This window comes from Capsicum annuum, unplaced genomic scaffold (genome assembly GCF_002878395.1).
Source record: "Capsicum annuum cultivar UCD-10X-F1 unplaced genomic scaffold, UCD10Xv1.1 ctg3647, whole genome shotgun sequence".
Lineage (NCBI taxonomy): Eukaryota > Viridiplantae > Streptophyta > Magnoliopsida > Solanales > Solanaceae > Capsicum > Capsicum annuum.
The window spans coordinates 925,591-951,482 of NW_025843459.1; the positions used below are offsets into that span (position 1 = coordinate 925,591).

The 25,892-nt window shown below is 29.4% G+C and overlaps 1 long non-coding RNA gene across 2 annotated transcripts; it reads right to left on the reverse strand.

The window, feature by feature from the left end:
• Positions 1-12,104: 12,104 nt before the first annotated feature.
• LOC107857313 lies at positions 12,105-24,271 on the reverse strand. Of its 2 annotated transcripts, XR_007049727.1 has the most exons (4): positions 23,801-24,271; positions 22,406-22,457; positions 20,114-20,315; positions 12,105-12,459 (listed from the first exon to the last, which is right to left on the reverse strand). It is a non-coding gene; the product is annotated as an uncharacterized LOC107857313 (long non-coding RNA). The 2 variants fall into 2 exon arrangements; XR_001670834.2 differs by lacking the exon at positions 12,105-12,459 and having other exon boundaries at positions 20,030-20,315; positions 23,801-24,255.
• Between the last annotated feature and the right edge of the window lie 1,621 nt (positions 24,272-25,892).

Genomic DNA, 25,892 nt, shown 5'->3' on the forward strand with positions numbered 1-25,892 from the left:
GTGGAAAATAATGTAAGTTGATATAAAGATATAATAACAATTCCAGGAAGTATCCGATGTCAAGATTTGAATATAAAAGTACTTAAAGTATCCTCTTTCAGTAGTAGTTTAGGTAAAATCAATGAAGTAAAGTAGATAAAAATATTTTACCCTTGTCATCTTCTAATTTCAGTTTTTAACACCATAAAAAGTGCAACAAAAACTCTTGATTTAGGTATAAATAGGCCATAGTTTTCTCAAGTCTTGAGGCATACAGTGCTCTGTCACATGATGGTAATCTTTATAGAAAATACAACTTAACAGACAAATTTAAGAAAGATTATTAAAGAATCTATTACTTTAATCACTTCCAAAAATAAATAAATCCAAATCTAATATGGAATAATCTATATTTTGGTGCACGCTCATCTTATAACAAAAAATTATTCAAGATGTGTTGTCAAAGACACTCTGAAGCCCTGAAATGAGGCGCAAACCATGTTGAACGTTTTATATCACTCGGTGATTGAACTCCAATTCTCAGTAGTAATTTAGAATTTGATATTCAAGACTTTGGCAAATTATAAAAAAAATAAGATTAAAAATAACCAATTTCACCTCATGATTCATTTAAACAGAAAAAATGAAAAATTTGGCTCTAGTTTCCAAACCCCACATATCACACAGTAAAAAATCCTATGACTTACTAACCGCCATCGGTTTCCAACACTAACACGGAAGAATGTCATTGTTAACTCCTCTATCAATCCACCACTCTCATTTTCTCTCCTTATCTATCAATATAAAGTCAATATTTTATATCCTGTTAATCCACAACAACCACATAAAAAAATTGGAAAACCAACATTTGCATTTACCTTAATTTTTTTTGATTTAATACATTTCGCATAAGACAAAGTTGTCAAAAACTTTCTAACAAAGTCATCAATAAGAAAAATTTTCAATTCTCTCATTGCTTTCTCTTGTACCTTTGGCCTATAATTTGATAGCATCTGACAGGGTATCATACCATATTAATCTCAAAATAGAATCACCAGACCTAAAAAGATAGGCTGAATAAATTCAAGAATATAGACATATGTTTCCTCTTTCATGCACTTTTCTTTGGGTTCGGATGGCTCGATCAATATATTACTATCCAAACATAATGTGAAATTTTTTTTTGAATGAGATCCAATACGACCCAACTCAGGAATTGCAATCTAACTTCAAAAGTTTGCACAGGAAAATCTTGACATTCATGTGATTGAAAGTCATAGTCGAAACTCTTCTTTCCATATTCATCACTACCATACCACAATCTTCTTTACTCTAACACCCAATATAGCAACTACCCATCAAATCTTCTTTACACTAAATATATTGACATTTTTAGAACATTAGAAGCGCCTAATCATTAATTAAAAGGAATTGATGCAGGACAATATTGAGTAGTGCCTAAATCTAGAAGGACTTAATGCAATATTGAGTAGTATCTATCGCTATCTGAATTGTAATAGTAAAAAAGTGCAATATTAGTCGCTATCTTACAGAAAAGTACCCCTAAAGTAAAAAAAAAAAAAAAATTAAAGAGAAGAGACCCTCCCCTAAATCAATATATGCATAAACAAATCGCCATTTTATAAGGTAAAATTTCAGAATCTAAAAACTTGCAAAACGCTATTAGAAATCAAACTTTTCTGTTCAAAATCCATTGTAATTCATAATGTGAAAACTAATTTGGTAACTACCTCTTACGCACAATTGTTCCTTTTTCCTCGAGCCACTTACACTTATAAAAACTATGCAATAAAAATTTCTTCACCATTATATACCAATTAAATAGATAAGAATATTAAATAATACAAAATATTCACAAACTAAGTCCTAAGAATCATCATTGTTCTATCAATCTATCATTCAATTTGATGTAATTACGATAATACAAAAGATATTTCACAATCTAAGGCATAAGAATCGTCATTGTATTATCAACCTATCATTTAATTTGATGTAATTACGCCGAAATTCTATTCAAATACAAAAATAGTGAAGATCAACAATTAATTTCATATGACACCCTTAAAGAAGATAACTCTTGAAAATATGAGAGAAAAAAACTCCTATCTTCCCATGAAAAGAAACCCCTTGAACTATACTCACCATTTGCAATTTCATCTTTTATTTGAATGAATGTTGTTAGATATTCTTCTTCTCTGTTTATCATCTAATACATTTTCTTTCAAATCCCACATCTCTTTTGAGAATTGTAATTTGTGTTGTTGAGATTTTGGTACAATCAAAGGTTTCGACAATGGCCAAAAATAGTTTTTTGTCTTTTGCATTGGGATTTGCTGATGAAGTTGCAATAAAACTATCTTTAGTAGTATCATCAATTTGAAAATTGTTAATTGAATACCAATTGTAAGGGGTGCGGATTAGGCGCGGTAACTTTACTAGAAAGTAAATAGTTATTAGGTAATAAGTATTTATTTTTATATAATGTATTTTGTGAATATTATCGGTTGAAATATTTTTCATTTTTATCTTCTTGACTTAAGATGTTTTATTAATTCATATTCTAAACTAGATATTATCATAATTAAATTATCTAGTGTTCTAGGATCCTCGTTAGTACTATGTAATCTTTTGTATTCTTGGTATAAACTATATAGTTGGGTTTCAATTTCTTTTAATGATTTATTCTTTTCGTAAGATGTATCCATTAATTTATGTAATTTTTAAATGCTTCGTAGTAATATTCATTAACTGTTTTTCTTCGTTCTTGTATTTTTTATTTTCATATATTTTATTAATATGTTCAATTTTACTGATATTCATATTTTGGGGGTGATTAAATGGTAGTTGGTTAAATGCTTTGCTATAGTATTCTTTAGCTTTTTCTCTTAGTTTATGTAAGTCTTCTATATTATTTTTAAGAAATTCTAAATATTCTATATCTTTTGTTTTAAAGTATTCAATTAAATTTATTTTTATAAGGTTTTCTGTTAATCTTATTTCTTCTATTTCTTGTTTCCAATATTTTAGATATTCATAGTTTATCATTTTATTCTAAAGTAAATGTATAATAATCTATTCTATTTGTACTTTATTTAATATCTTGTTTGAGATATTTATGCTACTAACTATTTCTTCTTGTTCTCTTTTTTAATGATTTTTTTAAACTATCTAAACTTTTATCTTTGCTTTTTTCTACATTTTTTAAGGTTTCGTCTATCTATTTTAATTTTTCTATTAGATTTTCCATTATTTCTCTAATTTGATTTCTATAATTAATTTCTTTATGTAGGTCTTCTTGGTTTGCTCTAATTTTCTTAATATATCCTGACATTTTTAGTCTGTATAATATCCATCTGAATCTAAATAATATTGATGTTCATAATATATGCATAAGTTTTATATACTATTTAATAATTCCTCCTCTTCATAATCTTGTAATTTTTTCCCATATTATTTTCTTTATGTCTATAATTTCTATATTGCTAATTCGGAGACTAGTCTTGAATTTTAAAATACTTATTTTGTATGCACTGAAGGATATAAAAGTAGTAGATATAAGAAAAATCATATTAGAAAAAACATTTGGTAAATATTATATGACTAGAATAAATTATATACCATACCTACCTAACTACTCTTACAAATACTTACCATGATAAATTACATATATCTAGAATTTTTGAAAAAAATATGAGAAACATACAGTTAATAGAAAAACAGATGAAAGTAAATTTAGACAAATACATGGAAACTAAAGATATAAAATATATAGAATTTCTTAATGAAAATATGCAAGAACTACTAAGACTAAAACAAAAAACCACAAAATATTATAATAAAATATTTAGTCAATTTTAAATGATAGATAATCTTAAAGTCTTAATCTTATATATACTTAGAGATATAGAAATTATAGATATTAAGAAAATAATATTAGAAAAATTATTAGACTATGAAATTGAAACTATAAATTGGATAGCACTTTTTCTTGACAACAACAGAAGAAGAAGAACATGAAGAGAAAGATACAAATAGGAATTTAATGTTAAAATTAGCAATATGTAATATGTGTACATAGATGAATATACTTACGCATTTAAAGAATATTATTATAAATGAGCTTATAATACAGAAGAAAGTAAAGAAATAAGGAAATTATATTTTAGTAAATTACCTGAACCATTTAGTTCAAAAATAATAAAAAGTTGGGATGAAGCAAAAATAGTAGATACTCTAGGAGCAAGAATAAAATTTTTACAACAATTGTATAGAAACCTATGTGGAAAATATAGAAAAGAAATAAAAATGGAAAAAACATTAGTAAAAAATTTAGCATGTTGCAAAGATAAAAAAGCACCTCAATTTGGATGCGAAAAAAGATATTATAAGAAAAGAAAAAGGCATAAGAAATATAAGAAATACAAAAAATCAAAATATAAGTATAAGAAACCAAGAAAAAGATATTATGTAAAAAGTTATAAACATAAAAGACCATATAGGAAAAAGAAATCTATAAAGGAATGTACTTGTTATAATTGTGGAAAATTAGGACATTTAGCTAGAGATTGTAAATTACCTAAAAACCCAAAAAATAAACAAATATCAGAAATAAAAATAGAAAATACAGAATATATGCAGATAGATTATATAGATTACGAATTAGAAAGTGAAGACAATATATATGAAATTTCAGAAAATGAAACAGATAATGAAATAGAAGATAATGAAATAGATAGTGAATTAGACGAATTAAATGACTGAAGAAGATATACCAATAAACCAAATGACTGAAGAAGATATAAAAATAATAACAAAAGAAGAATATTTATATGACGCAGGAACAGATAAAAAAATAATATTTGATAACAATGTATTTGATGAAATAAAAGGAAAAGAGTTAGACTTAAGTGTAGAAAAAATATTTAAAATATCAACAATAAAAAATATATTTACTAGGAAAAACGAAGAATATTACATAGTAAGTCAGAAAGAACATGTAATAGACTGCAGATATGCAAAAGGTAAAGCTAGTATACCACTAGTAACAAAAAGGTTAATTAATAAAGAAATAAACGATATAAAAAGTAGAGGAGACCCAATAAAATATGTACACCTTGGAGGTACAGAGATATTAATAAAAGCATGTTTTAGAGAAAGAATAGATACATCAATAGAATTATATTTAGCAGATAATAGGATTATAAGACCTATAGAAAAAAGCATAATAACTACAATTAAAGGAAATTTAATATACCAAAAATTTAAATTTATAATAAGTGCAAATTATTCAGTAGCAATAACAGATAAAAATATAGATAAATTATTAGTATTATATTGGAAAATATCTGAAATAGAACTAACCCTAGGAAGTAAAATATTTACAGCAAGATGTAAAAATCTATATGTATTAACAACAAAACATAAAATAACGGGAAAAAATAAAATTAATAAAATACAAATAGAAGGTCCTTTTGAACAATTCGTAAAAACAATTGATAATAATGATTGTAGTTACAAAAATATAGACATAGAAGAAGATTTAGAAATAATAAATAATAGAATAAGTACAACAAAAAAATAGCTTATGAAAAAACAGAAGCATCAAATTCATCAAAAAGAACAAGTTATGAAACAAGTTCAATAGTTAATTTAAATCAATATTACATAACAGGAACAATAAACGAAAAAGAATATATAATACTCTTAAATACAGGACAAAAAGAAAATTATGTAGCAAAATATCTAGTAAAAAATGAGGAAATAAAATCTGATAATAATATATGCCCAGATTTACCAAGAAGCTTAGTAAACACTATAAATATAGCAGAAAAAAATAATAATAGGAGTTAGAAAAATGAAAATAGAATTTGAAATAAAGGAAGAAATGCAAAAAAAACAGACATAATATTAGGAATTAAATGGCTAGAACAAGTAAAACCATACAATATAGAACATACACAATTATCTATAACATATAATAGGGAAAGATTATTCCTAAGATAAGCTCTAACATGATATGAAAATATATGTATTAATGAAGATAGTAGTAGAAGGATATTATAGTAGGTGTTATACGTCTATGATAGATACAGGAGCAGAAGCTAATTTATGTAGATATAATGGTTTACAGAAAGTAAATGGGATAAATTAAAAACACCAATAATAGTTAAAGGATTTAATAATGAAGAAAGCTTAATTACTTATAAAGATAAGAATGTAAAAACACAAGTATGGGATAAATTATTAACAATAGAAGAAATCTCTTATTATGAGCTAACATCAAAAGATATATTTTTAGGAATGCCGTTTTTAGATAAATTATACCCACATATAATAACTAGAACAGATTGGTGGTTTACAACACCATGTAAACAGAAAGTAAGAGAAAAAAGAGTTATTAGTAAAATAAGAAAGAAAACTAATTGGATAAAAGGAAGTGAAAAAATTACACAAAAATTAGAAAATATAAAAAATACTGAAGATACAATAGAACTGGTCGTATTTTCAATAAATAAAAAGGAAATAACTATATTTTCAATAAATAAGATAGAAATAATTAAGAAAAAATTAGAACAATTATATAGTGAAGATCCATTAAAAGGATGGGAAAAACATAAAACCACTATAAAAATTGAATTAATAGATAAAAATAGCATAATACCCCAGAAACCATTAACATATAATTTTGATGATTTAGAAGAATTTAAAATTCATATAGAAGAATTATTAGAAAAACAATATATACAAACATTTATAGTAAATAAACATAGTGAACAAAAAAGAGGAAATAGTAGGATGGTTATTGATTATAGAAATTTAAATGCAAAAACAATGACTTATAATTACCCAATACCAAATAAGATATTAAAAATAAGACAAATACAAGGATATAATTATTTTAGTAAATTTGATTCTAAATCAGGATTTTACCATTTAAAGTTAGAAGATGAATCTAAGGAATTAATCACATTTACGGTACCACAAGGATTTTATGAATGGAATGTACTACCATTTGGATATAAAAATGCACCAGGTAGATATCAACATTTTATGGATAGTAATTTTAAACAACTACCTAATTGTATAGTATACATAGATGATATACTATTATATATTCAAAAACCAAAGAAAAACAGTTAAAATTATTAGAACAATTTACGGATATAATAGAAAAATCGGGAATAAGTTTAAGTGAAAAGAAAGCTGAAATTATGAAAAATCAGATAGAATTTTTAGGAATACAAATAGATAAAAGTGGTGTAAAAATGCAACAACATATGGTACAAAAAATAATAAATTCAAAAGAAGAATTAGATACAAAAAAAAAAATTACAATTATTTTTAGTATTGGTAAACCAAGTAAGAGAATATATACAAAAATTAGCAGAAAATTTAAAGTCCTTATAGAAACAATTAAAAAAGGATGTAGAATATAATTATAATGAAGAAGATAAAAAACAAGTTCAGAAAATAAAAATACTTTGTAAAGAATTACCAAAATTACAATTTCCAAATGAAAATAGAAAATTTATATATATAGAAGAAGCAAATGCTAGTGAATGTAGTTATGGAGGAGTACTTAAATATAGATATGAAGAAGAAAAATTAGAACACCATTGTAGATACTACTCAGGTACGTTTAATGAAACAGAAATAAAATGGGAAATAAATAGAAAAGAATTATGCTCATTATATAAATGTTTATTAGCATTTGAGCCATATATTGTATATAACAAGTTTATTGTACGAACAGATAATACACAAGTACGTTGGTGGCTAACAAAGAAAATACAAAATTTAGTTATAACAAAAGAAATTCGGAGACTAGTCTTGAATATATTAAATTTCACATTTATAATTGAAGTAATTAGTACTAACAAAAATGTTATTGCAGATTACATATCAAGACAAAGCTACACAGACTGATATAATAGAAGAGGATACTCTAAAAAACATATTCAACACCCTAACTACACTTTCAATGAAAGTGAGCAGTATGGGTAATGAAATAGAAAAGCTAAAGACTAATGAAGTTAAACTGAAGTCTATAGCTACAAATCAGCTAACTCAGCAGTGTGCAGAGCTATGTAGATCTGAAGATATTAAAATTCCAGATCTAGAAGGAGACGTTGGGACACTCCGTAAAACCCATAACTTTTAACAATCTACAATTGCAGGTACAAGCAAAGGAGTTATTGGACAAAGATACTAGAATATGAACTTAAATAAGACATTTGAAAAACCATTTACACCAAAAATACAAAAAGACCTCTTGAACATACCCCCACAAATTATCACATATCGAGATAGTCTAAATCAAGATAAAAAAAGTTTATAACTATACAACCCAAAAATACATAGAAAATATCTACCGAGTACAAACTTTTCTAAACCTTAACCCCAGAGCTACAGATATCAAAGAACCCAACACAAACTATATAACCCAAAGATTACAAGGTCACAACAAGCTAATTGAACTACCCAAAACTAACCCAAGCCTAATAAAAGCTTGTTTCGACTATGGATTATTAAATACCATATATACCCAAGACGGAGAAGAACTATCAGCTATGGAAGAATTACAAAAAATATTCAACACCTATAAAAGAGTAAACAAAGGAAATCTATTTTATAAAAAGTGTTATACTGCACCAGCATAGATATTATATGACGAGATAAAACTAGTTATACAAGTTGTAAACATAGGATTAACCATAGATACGATTATACCAGAAGATATTATGCAGCAGCCAGAGATACCCAGAATTGAGATACCTGATTTTTATGCAAACAAACGACTTATTGGACTAGCCACAATTATTCAAGAACTAGTAAACAATTATACCAATGAAAACCGAATATGGAGCTATTATTCAAGAGATCATCAGATGATTTATTCAAATTCAAAAGAACTACGACAAGCAAATATGGAAGATGTTAGACAATGGATAATGACATTACTAAACCTAGAAAAACAATCTACTGCAAGAGCAATTAAGAGAGGATTTATTTCAGACGGATTATTGACAAGATATTGCAAGATAATTGGACACAAATATCCAGATCATCAATGTTTGAGATGTAATGGAGAAGATAATATTATCCCAGAAGTTCGGCTAGAATAAAATAAAAAATCAAGAAGATAAGCATGCCAGCTGGAAAGAAGATAAAAAAGTAGCAGATATGACAAGAAGAAGATATCAGCGGAAAAAATAATGGAGATAAAAGACAAGCTATTAAATTGTGAAAGCGACATGTAACAAACTTTCACATTTTTCTTTACATAAATTATTAGAATTGTATAGGTTTTTGACTATTATTAGTCTAGGCTTTAATTGGTTTTTGTCTTTTTAGAAGACATTTGTAAAGTATAGTAAATAAGGTTAGGTAGATGTAGATAATTTTTGAAGACTTTTTGTAAAGTTTTAGAAACGTGTAAAATAAGGAAGGAAAACTTTTGTAAAGTTTCAGATATAAATAAAAGGCATCGAAGGTACAAAGAAAAATAAGCCTTCGTGAGTTGAAGCACAAATACTTTCTCTTGTCCACAATAAATATTTTTCTTAGTTACTAAAAAACAGGTATATTTCAATAGAAAAATCTATGGAGGAACAAAGTTTAGAATTATCAAAACTACCAGAACAGGTATATTCATTTACTATTATGAATAGTTAAATTCATAAATTCCTAACAATCATGATATGATGAAATAAGTTCATGTTAGTTGCTTTATAGTAGAATTATTCAAAAAATAGCATGTTAAGAAATTTATTAGTAAAATGGAAAAGGATAAAAATCACTAAGAACTATGCTATCCTAAAGGTGAAACCGGTGAAGCAAGAAAGCTGTGATAGGGGAGTAACCAAAGTAGAGGCGCTGTTTAAGGAAAAAGTATCTTTATGCTAATAGTGACCGAAGAATATGTTATTTAAGAATAATCTAGTATATAGCAATCTAAAGTAATCATATTTTGTTATGTGCATGATTGAAGGGAATATTTTGAAAATAGCAATTTTATGAAAAATGGATAATTATTTATCTGATGAAATGATAGATAAATTTAAAATACTTATTTTGTATGTGATTAAGGATATAGGAATAATAAATATAAAAAAATCATATTAGAAAAAATATTCGGTAAAGATTATCTAGCTAGAATAGATTACATACCACACATCAACCTAATTATCTAGAATAAATACTTACGTACACATCAACTATGATAAATCACATATATCTAGAATTTTGAAAAAAAGATATGAAAAATATACAATTAGTAGAAAAACAAATGAAAACAAATTTAGACAGATACATGGAAACTAACGATATAAAATATATAGAATTCCTTAATGAAAATATGCAAGAATTACTTAGACTAAAACAAACAACTAGAAAATATTATGAAAAAGCATTTAATCGAACTTAGATGACAGATGATATTAAAATACTTGTTTTATATATACTTAGAAATATAGAAATTATAGACATAAAGAAAATAATATGGGAAGTATTATAAGATTATGAAGAGGAAGAATTATTAAACAGTATAGAAAACTTACACATATATTATGAACATCAATATTACTTAGATTCAGATGGATACTATTCAGAATAAATAAATGTTAGAATAGATAAAAAAAATTAGTGAAAGGCAAAATTGGATATATGAAGAAGTTAATTACAAAAATCAACTTGAAATAGAAAAAAGAGAACTAGAAGAAAAATTACTTACAATGAAATTAACCTTAGAAAAAGAAGATACAGATAATGATTTATTTAATACATACGAAAAACTATTTAATACAGATGGAAAATTACCTATACATGAACAACAAATACTAGTTAATCAGATAAAGAACATAAACTTACGCATTGAATATAGCAAAGTTAGAATAAAATACTACACAGAAATTGTTAAAATTTCAATAGAATAAAATAATAAACTACACAAATTAATGGATACATCTTATGAAAAGAATAAATCATTAAAAGAAATAGAAACCCAACTATATAGTTTATACCTAGAATACACAAGGTTACATAATACTAACGAGGATCCTAAAATACTAGATAACTTAATTACGATAATATCTAATCTAGAATATAAATTAATAAAACATCTTAAGTCAAGAAGATAAAAATGAAAATTATTCCAATCAATAATATTCACAAAATACATAATATAAAAATAAATACATACATATTTATTATCTAGTAAACTTACTACCGCGCCTAATCCGCACCCCCCTACAAATAGTATCAGAGCCCAGTTATTTAAATAATACGGAAGTAGCATATATGTTTAAATTTAGAATGGATTTACAAGATATAATACTTTCTCCAATAAACACATTATCTCAGACTCAATGTACTGTGACAAAGGTAACAAGTACCATTTAGTAAAGTCAAGAAAAATATCACAATACAAGAAAAGTGCTTATTACCTGGGGATTTTCATAGGGATAGCATGGTAAAATTCTCAAGTAATTTGATTAGCTGCGGATTTTCTTATCAATTAGAATCCAAAGGAAATACCTTCGTAGGTAATTAATACCTGTAGATTTATAAAATCCCTACGTAATTTAGCTGTGAAAATAAATCCGCAGGTATGTTATTTGCAATTAACTATCAAAATTTTGCATGAATTATGGTAAAATTTCATAAAAAAGGATTTTACCTGCGAATTTTCACAAAAAAAAACACAAACTATTCCCCACGAAGATACCCAAGTAAATCTCTAGGTAATTTAGCTGCAGAAATAAATCCGCAAGTACGTTATTTACGAATTTTTTTGCGATTAACTATCAAAATTTTTTCATGAATTATTTGGTAAAATTTCATAAAAAAGGATTTTACCTGCGGATTTCCACGAAAAAATCACAAATTATTCCCCACGAAGATTGCCAAGTAAATTCCTAGGTAATTTAGCTGCGGAAATAAATCCGCAGGTACGTTATTTGCGGATTTATTTGCGATTAATTAGCAAAATTTTGAATGAATTATTTGGTAAAATTTCATTAAAAAGGGATTTTACCTTTCACGAAATTTTGAAGTAATAATTCACACATAAATTACTAAAAATATTTCACAATTAGTCAAAAATCTATTCAAAACCTCCAATAATTCTAAGAAAAATCATTCAATACAAGTCTAATGTAAACCATTACAGCTAACAAAAAAACATAATTCGTAACATCCACATCAATAATTTATGATTCTTAAATGGTCCAAAACAAAATATTTCAAATTTGAATCCTCAATAAAACTATCAACCATCAGGGTCAGAACCACTTTCATTCTCATAAGCTTAGATGTCTTCTTAAGATGGGCATTCATCATTTGAAGATGATTTCTTGTATACATGCTTCATCAACAAGTCCAATTCTTTTCTCATCCTCCTTCCACAATTGATGCACTTTGAGCAATTAATATTTCTTGTTTCTTTCTTTCAAACTCATTCTGCATAAGAATATGTTAATTCAGGCCATAAGAAGTTTTAAAAATACATTATTAGCATAAATTATATGACATTATAGTATCAAATAAAATCATAACAATCAACAAATATAAACATGAATATATTAGCATATAAAGCATCATAAACTCAAAGTTGATTTTTTAGATTATTGTGACTATTGTTATGACTTGTCCTATTAAGATAATTGAGGATGAAATTAGAAGAATAAGAGAACAAGAGGAAAGGTTCAAGTGCTTCCATGTATTTAACACTAAATATGAAGAAAACTCTTTTCTTATTTGTTAAAACTCCGAACCCGGTCAAATGGATTATACAAGATACACTGCAATAGATTATACATTGTCAGTTACACTTCAATGGATTATACAAGAAGGGTTACTCAATGGGAAATTCTCAAAGCTGAGATCTTTTCATATAACCAAACATATATATTTGGTAACTATACTTTATTATTTACAAGTTATTAGTACACATTTCAAGTGACTATACTTAACCATTTTCAAGTCACAAGTTCGCAATTTCAAGTAACTACACTTAATCATTTTCAAGTCACTACACTTAATAATTTTTAAATAACTTATTCACATTTTAAGTCACTAATACACATTTCAAGTCTCTACACTCAAACCATTTTCAAATAGCTAATTGACATTTTAAGTCACTATACTTAACTATTTTCAAGTAACTACATTTAACCATTTTCAAGTCACTACACTTGACCATTTTCAAGTAACTAATTCACATTTCAAGTCACTACACTTAACTATTTTCAAGTCACTAGTACACATTTCAAGTCACTACACTTGACCATTATCAAATAATTAATTCACATTTCAAGTCACTATACTTGACCATTTTCAAGTAACTACTTCACATTTCAAATAATTATCCATTTTCAAGTAACTACTTCACATTTCAAATAACTATACTTAATCATTTTCAAGTCACTACACTTAATCATTCATTTCAAGTCACTATACTTAACTACTTTCAAGTAAATACACTTAACTATTTTCAAGTCACTAGTACATATTTCAAGTCACTATACATAAACCATTTTCAAGTACCTACAATTAACTATTTGTAAGTCACTAATACACATTTCAAGTCACTACACTTAATCATTTTAAAGTCACTAGTATACATTTCAAGACACTAATTTTAATTATTTTCAAGTCACAAGTTCATAATTTCAAGTAACTTAGTTCACATTTGAACTAACTACACTTAACCATTTTCTAGTCACAAGTACATATTTCAAGTCACTACACTTACCCATTTCAAAGTCGCAAGTATACATTTCAAGTAACTACACTTAATCATTTTCAAGTTTCACAATTTCAAATGACTACACTTAACCATTTTAAAGTCACTAGTATACTTTTCAAGTCACTACACTTAACCATTTTAAAGTCACAAGTATAAATTTCAAGTAACTATACTTAATCATTGTTAAGTCACAAGTTCACAATTTCAAATGACTATATACACTTAACCATTTTCAAGTAACTAATTCACATTTGAAGTAACTATACTTAACCATTTTCAAGTCACTACTATACACTTCAAGTCACTACACAACCATTTTCAAATAACTAATTTACATTGCAAGTCACTACACTTGTAACATTTTGAAGTCACTAATGTACATTTCAAATCACTACACTTGACTATTTTTAATTAACTAATTCACATTTCAAGTCACTATACTTAATCATTTTCAAGTAACTATATATCTATGCTACATTCCATCAAAACACACTTAAACATAATTTTCAAGTACCAAAATTCAAAACACAAGTCACTAATTCATAATTCAAGTAACTACACAAACAATTTTTAAGTCCCAAATTAAATTCACAAGTTACTAATTTACCTTTCAAGTGCCTACACTTGCACATTCACAAGTCACTAATCCACTCCTCAAGTGACGACACTTTAGTAAATTCAAAAATTAACACGATCACCTTTCAAGTACCTACACTTACACATTTTCACGTCGCTAAATCACTTATTAACTAACCACACGTTACTAAATTCACAACAAAAGTTCACATTTCAAGTACCTAAATTCAAAACAAAAGTAACTATTTCATAATTTAAGAATCTGCACCTAAACATTTTAATTCATTAAGAAGGATGTCAAACCTGTCAAACCATTAAGCATACCACATCTAAGCAATTTAAAGTACTCAATTAAGCAGGATATCAAACCACATCTAAGCATACCATAATTACAGAAAAACGAAGAATCATTCTTTCACCAATTAAAGGAAAAGAATTTATAATGCAACAAGAATAGACATGCCATGGTATTCACAACTAATGAATTTATAAAATCAGCCTAGCAAATGGAATAACAAAACCCTTAAAAAGCGGTCACAAATTTTAAAAAAATATTAATGAGAGCTCACAGAAACTAGGCATTTTCGTATAGGTGAATATAAGCACATAGACATATGAAATTGCAAGGATCAAATAAAAATTCATAATCAAGTTTCATCACATTCAAATCTAAAGAAAATGTCAAAAAGAAAAAGGAGTAGAAGATTCTTAAGGGGAGTGTCAAATCCAATAGGACCAATCAAAATGAAATAGGGGGAGTAACTGCAAATTCTAGTGACAAAAGCAACCCATGATTTAACCCCTAAATGCCACCTCTCTATTAACTATCTTTATTTACCTTTTGTTACTATCTTTATTTAACTTTTTTTATTAGTTGTTATAGTTTGAATATGTCTCTGATGGTTGGAGTATATTTAGGAATAGTTAGTTAGTTTTAGATAGTGTGTAGATAGTGGCCTGCAATTTAGGTGTAGTTAGTCGTATATTCTGTATTTAAAAGATTGCTTCCAGAGTTAATGTATCATCCTTTTGGTCTCCTTCTCTGAATCTTTATATGGTATCAGAGACTCATAAGCTCCACTAAGTCAAATCCATTTCATCCTCCTTAATATTTCTCATCTATGGCTCCAGCAAATGATACTACTGATGCCAGTGCTTCTACAGTTTCTACCACTACTCATGTGGTACAATTTAATCCTGTTGCTCAGTTACCTATTAAACTAAAAGGTAACCTCAACTTCTCAACATAAAAAGCACAACTTGGGATGCTACTAAATGGGCATCAACTCATAGGACATATTGATGGAACAATAATTGCTCCACCACCTACTATTACCCAAAGTGATCTTATTGTACCAAATCTCAGTTATCAGATCTGGTTCTCTCAGGATCAATTGATCCAACAAGCAATGATAGCATCGGTCGATCCTACAATTGCTCCAACTGTTGTATGAACACCATCTGCTAACAAAGTGTGGGAACTCCTTTACATAGCCTACACCAAATAAAGCCATACTCGCATCTTCAGCTTGCGAGATCAACCGCAAAACACTAAGAAGACTTTCAAAACCATTGTGGAATACTTGCAGGAGGTCCGTTCCCTTTTCGATGCTGTTAAAGTTGCTGGTTCACCTGTCAATGATGATGAACTTGTTGTCAAAATTTTAAGAGGCCTTGGCCCTGAGTATCATGAAATCTCTATTGCAATACGAGCACGAGACTCTCCTTTGAGCTTTGAAGAATTATTTCACAAGCTCACAGATCATGAACTCTTCCTAAAATATCAAGATCTGGAAAAACCATCTATGATCACAGCTATTATTGCTCAGAAGTTCAACATTCCTCCACAATTCAATAGGAACAGTCCTTGCTTCAACAACCAGCCGTGTAAACTATCTTAATCTTGACAAAGGAATTCCAACAATCAACAATCGAATTCCAAGAATCTATAATCAAATTCCAACAATCAGTAAAATAGGAAACAAGCTAAACAATCTGTCAAATATTAATTGTGCCATAAGTTTGGTCACACGGCAGATGTTTGTCGCTCCAAGTTGCATAATCACTTTGAAGCTAAGGCTAACTTTGTATCTGGGGAGCAATCATCCGGAAACTCTTAGGTTTTAGACTCTGGAGCAACTCACCATGTCACTGCCGAACCTCACAACCTTAAAGAGTATACAGGAACTGAAAAATCTCTTTGGGTGATGGTAAAACCATTCCCATTACTCATACTGGTTAAAATTTAATTCAAGCGTCTAAATCTACTTTTAAGCTTTCTGACACACTTTGTTCTCCATTAATCAAAAAAAATCTCATCTAGGTTGCTAAGTTTTGCCAAGATAACCTCATATCTATTGAATTTTTTCCGTTTACTTTTGTTGTGAAGGACTTGCATACTCTGAAGCCGCTGGTACAAGGACAGAACCAAAATTGACTGTATGAGTGGCCATGTTTGCCATCTAGGAATCTATTCACCTTACCTCCACAAAAGCCCTACTTCAACTTTGGCATTATCGATTGGGTCATCCCCACTCTAGAATTTTAAATTTTATTTTGAGAAAATTTTCCTTACCAGTTGTTGCTAGTAAAGAAACGTTTGAACTTTGTAATGCTTGTTCTTCTAATAAAGTACATCATTTGCCATTCCACCGACTCACTTTGTCCAGTAGTGTTCCTCTTCAGATTATTTTTAGTGATTTATGGGGACCATCGCCTATTTTATCACTCGACAAAAAGTTGTATTATTGTATTTTTGTTGATCAGTATACCAAATATACATGGTTGTATACACTTAAAAATAAAAGTGATGTTGCGTCAATATTTCCAACATTTCAACCTTTAATAGAATTTTTTTTTAAAAAAAAAATTTCTACAATCTATACACTGGAGGGGGTGAGTTCATCGGTCTTCAGCCCTATCTTAAAAAACATGGCATTGAACACTTAATTTTTTCTCCCTACACTCCACAACGTGTTGCCATAGCTGAACGTCGACATCACCATATTCTTGAAACTGATAAAACCCTTTTTCATGAAGCATCCTTACCCTATGAACTTTGATCTTTTACATGTCAATATACAGTCTACCATATCAACCGACATCCTACTCCCATCCTTAATAATGTCACCCTACCAAAAATTATTTGGTCGATCTCCTGACTATCACACCCTAAAAGTTTTTTGTTGTCTTTGTTACCCATGGCTTAAACCTTAAACCATAAATAAATTTGAACGCCGGTCCACCCCATGTGTGTATTTAGGTATCTCTCAGACTCACCATGTTCACATATCTTTTGACACCGTCCAGTCCAAAATTTTCATAAGTCGTGATGTTTAATTTTTTAAAAAAGAATTTCCTTTTAAACAATTGTTCATCCATTTAAGAAAATATACTTCTCAATTAAGTGGGGAAGTCATTCACTCCAAAGAGGACAGTCTAACAATAATTCAAACTTCTCTTTCTATTCCATCCCTTATTCCACTCCAAGTAGAGTCCCACTCCAATAATAACATCTATTCCCCTGGCAATGCTCACTCCAACAGCAACAACCAAGTACCAACAGCTCCAGAGTTATTAGGTAATACACCTCTCCCTGTTCCTTCTTTTAATCAACTTCCTGTCCCTTCTCCTTCTACGCATAACACTACTACACATAAGCCTTTTCTAACATACCAGAGATGAAAAAACACAAACCTACAATCCCACCAACCAATCCCAACCACCAGTGAATCCACTCATTCACCCCTACCACCCCAATAAAGTTCAAATCCCATAAACTAATTACTTGATTTTCTTCCTTCAATGCCTGCTTCCCCGATTCCACCGCCATCTTCAAATCATATTATAACTTGATCCCAAAATAGTATCTTCAATCCCAAAAGAAAACTTTCTTTTCTAACCCATTTGATCCCTATGCCTGTAACTTTCAAACAGGCTGATAAATATAAAGAGTGGAGACAAGCAATAAAAGAAGAATATGATGCTTTAATTAAAAATCAAACTTGGGAACTCGTGCCACGAAACATGTCAACAAATGTTGTATATTGCAAATGGTTTTATAGGATCAAGAGAAAAGTAGATGGCTCTATAGATTGGTACAAAGCTTGTCTAGTTGCAAAAGGGTTCACTCAGTGTCCTAGCTTAGATTTTCATAAGACATTCAGTCTTGTTGTCAAACCGACAATCGTAAGATTGGTGTTATCTATATTTGTGCAACACAATTGGCCAATCTATCAGCTTCATGTCAATAATGCTTACCTATAAGGAAAATTAGATGAAGAAGTCTTTATGTCTCAACCCTATAGCTTTATTAATCCCCAATTTCCAACTCATTTTTGTAGACTGAAGAATGTTATCTATGACCTTAAACAAGCCCCATGGGCTTGGTATAATGCTCTGTGTGAACATCTACTGAAAATGCACTTTGTCAAAACAGAATCTGACACTTCTTTATTTGTATAGAAGTATTTGGCTGTAACCATTTATGTGCTTGTCTATGTTGACAACAACATAATCACTGGAAACTATCCACACATGATTAAATTCATTATTAATTCCTTGGCAGAAAGATTTTGTTGAAGGATCTTGGTTATTTAAACTACTTCTTGGGTGTGATGTTAAGCAAGTAACAGATGGTCTCATTCTTTCTCAATCAAAATATATTTTGGAAATTCTTTCTAAACTAGATATGGACAATTGTAAAGGTGTTTTCACTCCCATGTGTTCCAGTGTATCCCTTCGGGTAGCTGATGGTTCGACAGTAATTGATGTCATTCGCTACTGGCGTACCCTTGGCAAATTGCAATATCTGTCTCTCACTCGGCCTGATATATCTTATGCAGTCAATAAATTGTCACAATTTAGGCATACCCCGACTGATGAATATTGGAAAGCATTTAAAAGAGTACTACGATATCTAAAAGAAACCACAAGTTCAGGACTTTGTATCCTTCGTAGCTCTGTGTCCAATTTTTATATGTATGCTGATACCGACTGGGTGGGCAATCCAAATGATAGAATCTCTACATTAGGTTACATACTTTTCTTTGGACCAAATCCAGTTAGTTAGTCATCCAGAAAACAATGTGCAGTGGCACGCTCGTCCACAAAGGCAGAGTACAAATTAGTAGCCAATGAAGTTGCAGAGATCACATGGGTGCGAAACTTACTTCATGAGTTACATGTCACTATTTTGAAGATGCGAACAATCTACTATGACAATGTTGGAGTAACTTATTTATCTCACAATCCAGTGTTCCATACCCGTATGAAACATGTTGTTCGAGATTTCGCATATGTCCATGATCAGTTTCACGCTCATCAAGTTCATGTTTCTCATACTCATACTTGTGATCAACTTGCTGATACCTTCACTAAGACATTACCTAAATCAGCCTTTCTTAGGTGTCGTTCCAAGTTAGGCATTGTTACACCTTACCTAACTTGAGGGGGTGTATTAACTATCTTTATTTACCTTTTGTTACTATCTTTATTTAACTCTTGTTATTAGTTGTTATAGTTTGAATAGGTCTCTGATGGTTGGAGTATATTTATGAATAGTTAGTTAGTTATAGATAGTGTGCAGATAGTGGCCTGCACTTTAGGTGTAGTTAGTTGTATATTTTGTATTTAAAAGATTGCTTCCAAAGTTCATGTATCATCCTTTTGATCTCCTTCTCTGAATCTTTATACTCTCTCACTTGCAAACTTTCAAGAACTCACCTTAAAATCAGTGAAACTACAAGCTACAAAAAACTATTTATAAAGACAATTGAAGAAGGTAGCAACCAGAATGTTTATTTGGATAAACCAGGAACATCCATGTGGAAAATGTACTCTTTTGGGGTATCAAGAATGTCCACTGGAATGTTACCCTTATTCTCACTGCTCTCGTTTGACCGCGATAGAATTCCCATCCTCTCAATGGCTTCTGGAAAGTTGAGAAGATGGCTCACTACATCCACAACTGTGCTTATTTTCACAAGAAAACCTATACAGTAAACCAACAATCAGTACATAATTTACTCTTACCTTAACCCCACAAATTAAAGCTTAACTCCATAAATTAAAAAAAGGATATGATAATCACACAAACTGATTTTGGAAAATTAATTATTTTACCAGTGCTAATATTTTACTTCGAACTTTATGATTATAATTTGCAACTATTAAAAGAAATTTTGGATAGGCAAAGAGAGTTCAGCAAGTTCCAATTTAAATTGGGGATAATGTTAAGTGTTTCTCCAGTAAAAAGATAATTCTAGTAGGTTCACGTTCTTTCGTATTGGGACGTAAAGCATCTAAGATAATTTAGGAACTTGCCAGGTATAGGGACACCTGTTATGTCAGGACCTTATCTTTAGCTCGACTGGTGAAGTTGTCGGTGGGGTGAGGGAGAGGAGAGGAGTCGGTGTAGCGGCAACGTCAATGGCACAGTCAGCTGGAGAAGAAAGAATCGACGGCTGTAATGGTGGAGCTTAGAGAGAGAAAGAGGAGCGTAGAGAGAGAGAAGAAAGTGGTTGTTGGTAAAAAATGGTTAGGGTTTGATTTTTGTTAATTTAAAAAGGAAAGAGATGGAGAATCAATATTAGTCATTGATCAATTTGATTTATCGCTGAAATTTAAAGTTATAAGATATTTAAAATTAAGCCATAATTGAATTGAAGAGTTAAAATTAAACTTAAGTGGGCAAAATCTAGACTAAAATTATCATAAATTGATAAAATTAAGTCAAAAATAAATAAGTTGAGAAAATTAAATAAACAAATAATAAAAAAAGTGATTTCTATAATAAAAATAAATAAATAATAATAATAATATTGAAAACTAAAGAATGTATTTGTAAATTGTGAGTGTGCATATGATAAATATTAATAAAATTATGTAAAATAAATAAATAAATAAAATTTTATATTTGAATTAATAAATTATAAAAAAATTATAATAAAAAATAGTTTATATATTTTAAATCATGAGTGCGACACGTCGTTAATTATATTATTCAAGAATAATGTGTAAAATTATTAATATTTGAAATTAAATAATTTTGATAAAATAGCAACCTTAGAGAGCATCAGGAGGTCAAAATTAGCTGTCAACAGTAGCTGAAACAAACATGTTATAAATGTCTATTTTATTTTTTATTAAATATTATTAATTCAAGACACATACATAACACTATGACTACAAGTACATCCACAAATAAAGCACTCCTCCCTATTAGTATGGATACACTCCTATCCACTAACCCTCTATGCTAATTTGCATCCTCCACACCTTTCTATCAAGGGTTATGTGTCCTCTGTAAGCTGTAACCGCTACATGTCATGCCTAATCAATTCCCTCCAACTTGGTAGATGGATATTTTTTATAAAACAAATTATCCTCAAAAGCTAATTTTGTAGCCAATTTAAGTTTAATCTAGCAACTTAATCACCAAGATACTAATTCATTAAAATGTTTGACATGAAAATTAGTACAGGTTTCTTAAAACATAAGGAAGCCAAGGAAAAATTTAAGTGCAACTAATAAGAGAACAGAAGGACTAGGATCTATCCTAAGTAAATTAAAGGTAAAAGAATAATGATGTTTTAATGGAACACATAAACAAAACTCTAATTTGTGATATGTATTGACCACAATATCTTATTTAGGTCATGAGGGACAAAAATGTTAACTTATTAATAAAAAAGAGAAATTTTCAATTTCCAACTTAAAAAAGATAAAAACATGTTTGAATATTTTGGTAAAGAAAGAGAAATATTCAATAAGATAAAAACATTTATGAGTATTTTGGTTCATTTATTTCATCCGAAAATACTTATACAACCATTAATTATTGGTATATAAACTCAAAAGGCAAAGAAGAAGCTAAGCTGACAAAAAAAAAATACAGAAGTAAACAAATTTCTTCATTTTTCTCTTGTAATAAACTAAAAGTTGGAGCATATTACAGAGAAACAATATAAAATACAAAATATACAAACTAGTGCATTTGAAAGATAGGTTAGGCGGAGTTTTGTAAATCATTTTGTGAAAAATATATGTTTTTGTCCAAAGATCTAGTAAGACATATTTTACCTTTCGATGTCCATAGTGACTATGGGGTCCATTGATCCAAATCCAACTATATCTGCCAGCCATCAAGAAATGTTAACTATGATTTATGTGCTTAATTTGTAAAAACTGATAAAGAATGACAATTATTTGACTCTGTTCACTTCTCATGATTCGAACTATGTAAATATTAATCAAAATCTGTAAATATTTTCTTTCAACCTTTTTCTACGAGGATTGCAATTGATAGTACCCTTTTTAGTAAAAAAAAATAGTACTATAATATAACCAAATAACTAAACTTTAATCTTTTAAAATTAAACTAATCTAATATACCTGGCCCCTGATTTAATCAACTGGTGATTCTGATAGGCGACATAGGAGAGTAATACAGAAATTTAGCTTCTATATTTTTTAAAATAAGTTAACTTATGCATTGATAATGAAAATGTCATGTTAACTATATATATCCATTCATAACATAAAGTTCTTTACATTATCAATGTATATAAGTTGAATCATTCCTAAATGAGAAGCTGCATTCCAAAATAAAGCAATAATACCTATAACTTTTGGTTGCTTCTTCTTTTCGGAGCACGGGGACCTATCACAGACCTTCTTTGTTGCGTTTTCGAATGTAGATGCACTAAAATCAGCATGATTTACTACTAAATATTTATATCATCAATGTAGTACAACCAATAACAACAAAAATATACCCAATGTGAGTGTTTGAAGATCTGAACCCTATCTTGGGAGGACAGAGGTTATCTTCGGTATCAATTTATATAAGTTCAACTTCTTATGCCGTCAGAGAATATAAGTAAAATTCTTTCCAATTAATTCAATTTATACCTAAGGTTTCTAGGTGTTGTTTCGTTCCAGCGCCTAGAGGCCTCCCACAAGCTTTCGTAGCAGGATTTTCTGAAGGGGAAGCACTAGAATCCGCCGGATTTACCACTTGGGTAGAAGAGATACCAAAACTGGAGGGGTTCTCAAAAGGACCAGAACCAAAATCTTCCTTTTTCACCACTGGGGTGGGAGAAAAGCCTAATCGAGAGGGATTTCTTGAAGGAGTAGCACCAAAATTTGCCTGATTCACCCCTAGAGTAGGAGAAAGGCACAACCTGGATTGAATTTCTAAAGGGACAACATCAAAATCTACATGATTCACTTGTAAATTCATTATATTTTTAATGTAAAACAACAAACAACAGCAACAAAATATTTGCCTATGACCTTACCCCCTCCTTGCTTAGGCGGTAGAAAGGTTATTTGTAATACCAATATATACAAGTTAAATTCTTTATGTTATCAGTGTATATTAATTAAATTTTGTACATTATCAATAAATAAATAAAATCCTTCCTAAATTAGAAATAGATATATAATTTAAGTAATAATGAGCATAATATATACCTAAAACTTGCTTTTGCTTCTTTCTAGAGCCCACAGGCCTCCCTCGAGCCTTCTTCGCAGGGCTTTTGGAGGTAGTAGCACAACTAGAATTAACATGATTCACCACAGAAGGAATTTGACCTAGAGAAGACTTCCTCGGCCTGCCTCTCTTCGTTGATTGAGTAGCAAAAGGATGAAGATTTGAACTTGAATTTTGTTGTAATCTGAGTTAGAAGGAAATTGTTGAAGGTTCATTTTTGGGGGTCAGTGAAAAATGACTTTTTCTCATACCATGTCATTATCAGTTGTTCTAGTTGGTGAGTTTGAGTTTGAGTTGGGGGTTGTTGTTGTGGATGATATTGTTGGGGTGATGGGGATTGGATTGGGGTTGTTGCCATTATTCCATTGCCATGTTGGGGTGTGGGGGGTTGTTGAAATTGTGATGGTTGGTGTAGTAATGGTGATTTTTTGAAATCCATAGGACAAAAAAATTATATGATAAAAATGTGTTTTCTACTGAAGAACATTGTTGAAATAAAGGGGACAATGTTTAAAAATTTTAGGGTCTTACAAATGAGTTTATATTGAAGCTGGCATTTGACCATAAATTTTAAACTAGAAATTAAAAGTATATCTATAAGTAAGTTGTTAATTTCCGTTTAGAGTTATGAGCAATCAAAATCTATTATGTTTTCAAAATGACATGTTTAGATCAATCACAAGCAATAATACTTGTTTAGTGACTCACATGAACCTATTAGAATGAGACAAGAGGATTTGTTTACATTTGGACGTCATAGTATTCAAAATGAAATATCTTTGACCATATATTTTGAATTAGTATTTTTTTCCTTAAATGAGGTGATGATCCGTAGTAAATGATAAGTCCAAAAATACATGTCTTGTCTAGTCACAAGTAATTCTTTATGCTCAATGATTCACATGAATCTGTTCAAATAAGGCAATATATTTTTTTTGTTTGGATTGCATAGTTTTCAAAATGACATGTCTTGGTCAATCACAAGAAATCTTATTTATTTGATGACTCATCAACCTATCAAAATGAAGTAACAACGTTTATTTACATCTGGACTGCATAGTGTTCAAAATGACATAGCTTTGTCAATCACAAGAAATCTTATGTGTTTGATGAGATTGCTTGTGTGTATTTCAGAAAAGAGGATTTAAATGTTGAGGATATTTTTTTAAAAAAAGTGAAATAAGGGTATTTATAAAATCATTTTTGTTTAAAATCCAACGTAAATGAACCCTCTTGCTTTTTATTGATTCATGCGAGTCATCAAGTACATAAGATTGTTTATGATTGACCAAGGCATATCATTTTGTACACTATGCTGTCCAAATATAAATAAACCTTGTTACCTCATTTCGATTGGTTCATATGAGTCAATAAATACATAAGACTTTACTAGGGATTAACACCTCATTCAAAGAAAAAGTTTTTAAAATTTGATTCAAAAAATATGGTCAAAGATATTTATTTTGAACACTATGACATCTAAATTTGGGTTCGTTCTAGAAGCCTTGCCTTGGATTTTGGTGTTGTATTTCTCATTCCATATAAGTTTAGGTGTTTGGCTTACTCGTCAAGGTTCGCCACGACAAGTGCCATCATGAACCTTGATTTTTAAGTCGTGACACAATAAGTTTATTGTATGATTTTATCTTTATTGTTACATGCATAAGAATTTTTAAAATACTTTCATTCCAGATTATAAAAGACGCGCATCGTGCGGGTATGTGAAACACCCTCAGAATTTCAAGAACTTTATTCTTGATTTTTCCGAGTTTGAAACATTGATTTCTGACCTAAAATATGTGTTTTGGAATGTTAATAGGGTCATCCGAGAGAGTTTCGGGATATTTGGAAGTGGTTCAGGATTTCAATATGGCACGGAGGCCACCCTATGCATTAGGCACCATGTCATGGAGGCAGTGGCCACAATGATAAGCAGTGTGCCACGGAGGCCAGCCTCCGCAATAGACACTGTGTCACGCTTCCTTGGTTAAAATGTATCGAAACTTAAGATTAAGGAAGGGATTTTTGGTCTTTCTTCTTTTAAAAATCCTTCCCCACGAATTAAATTGTCCA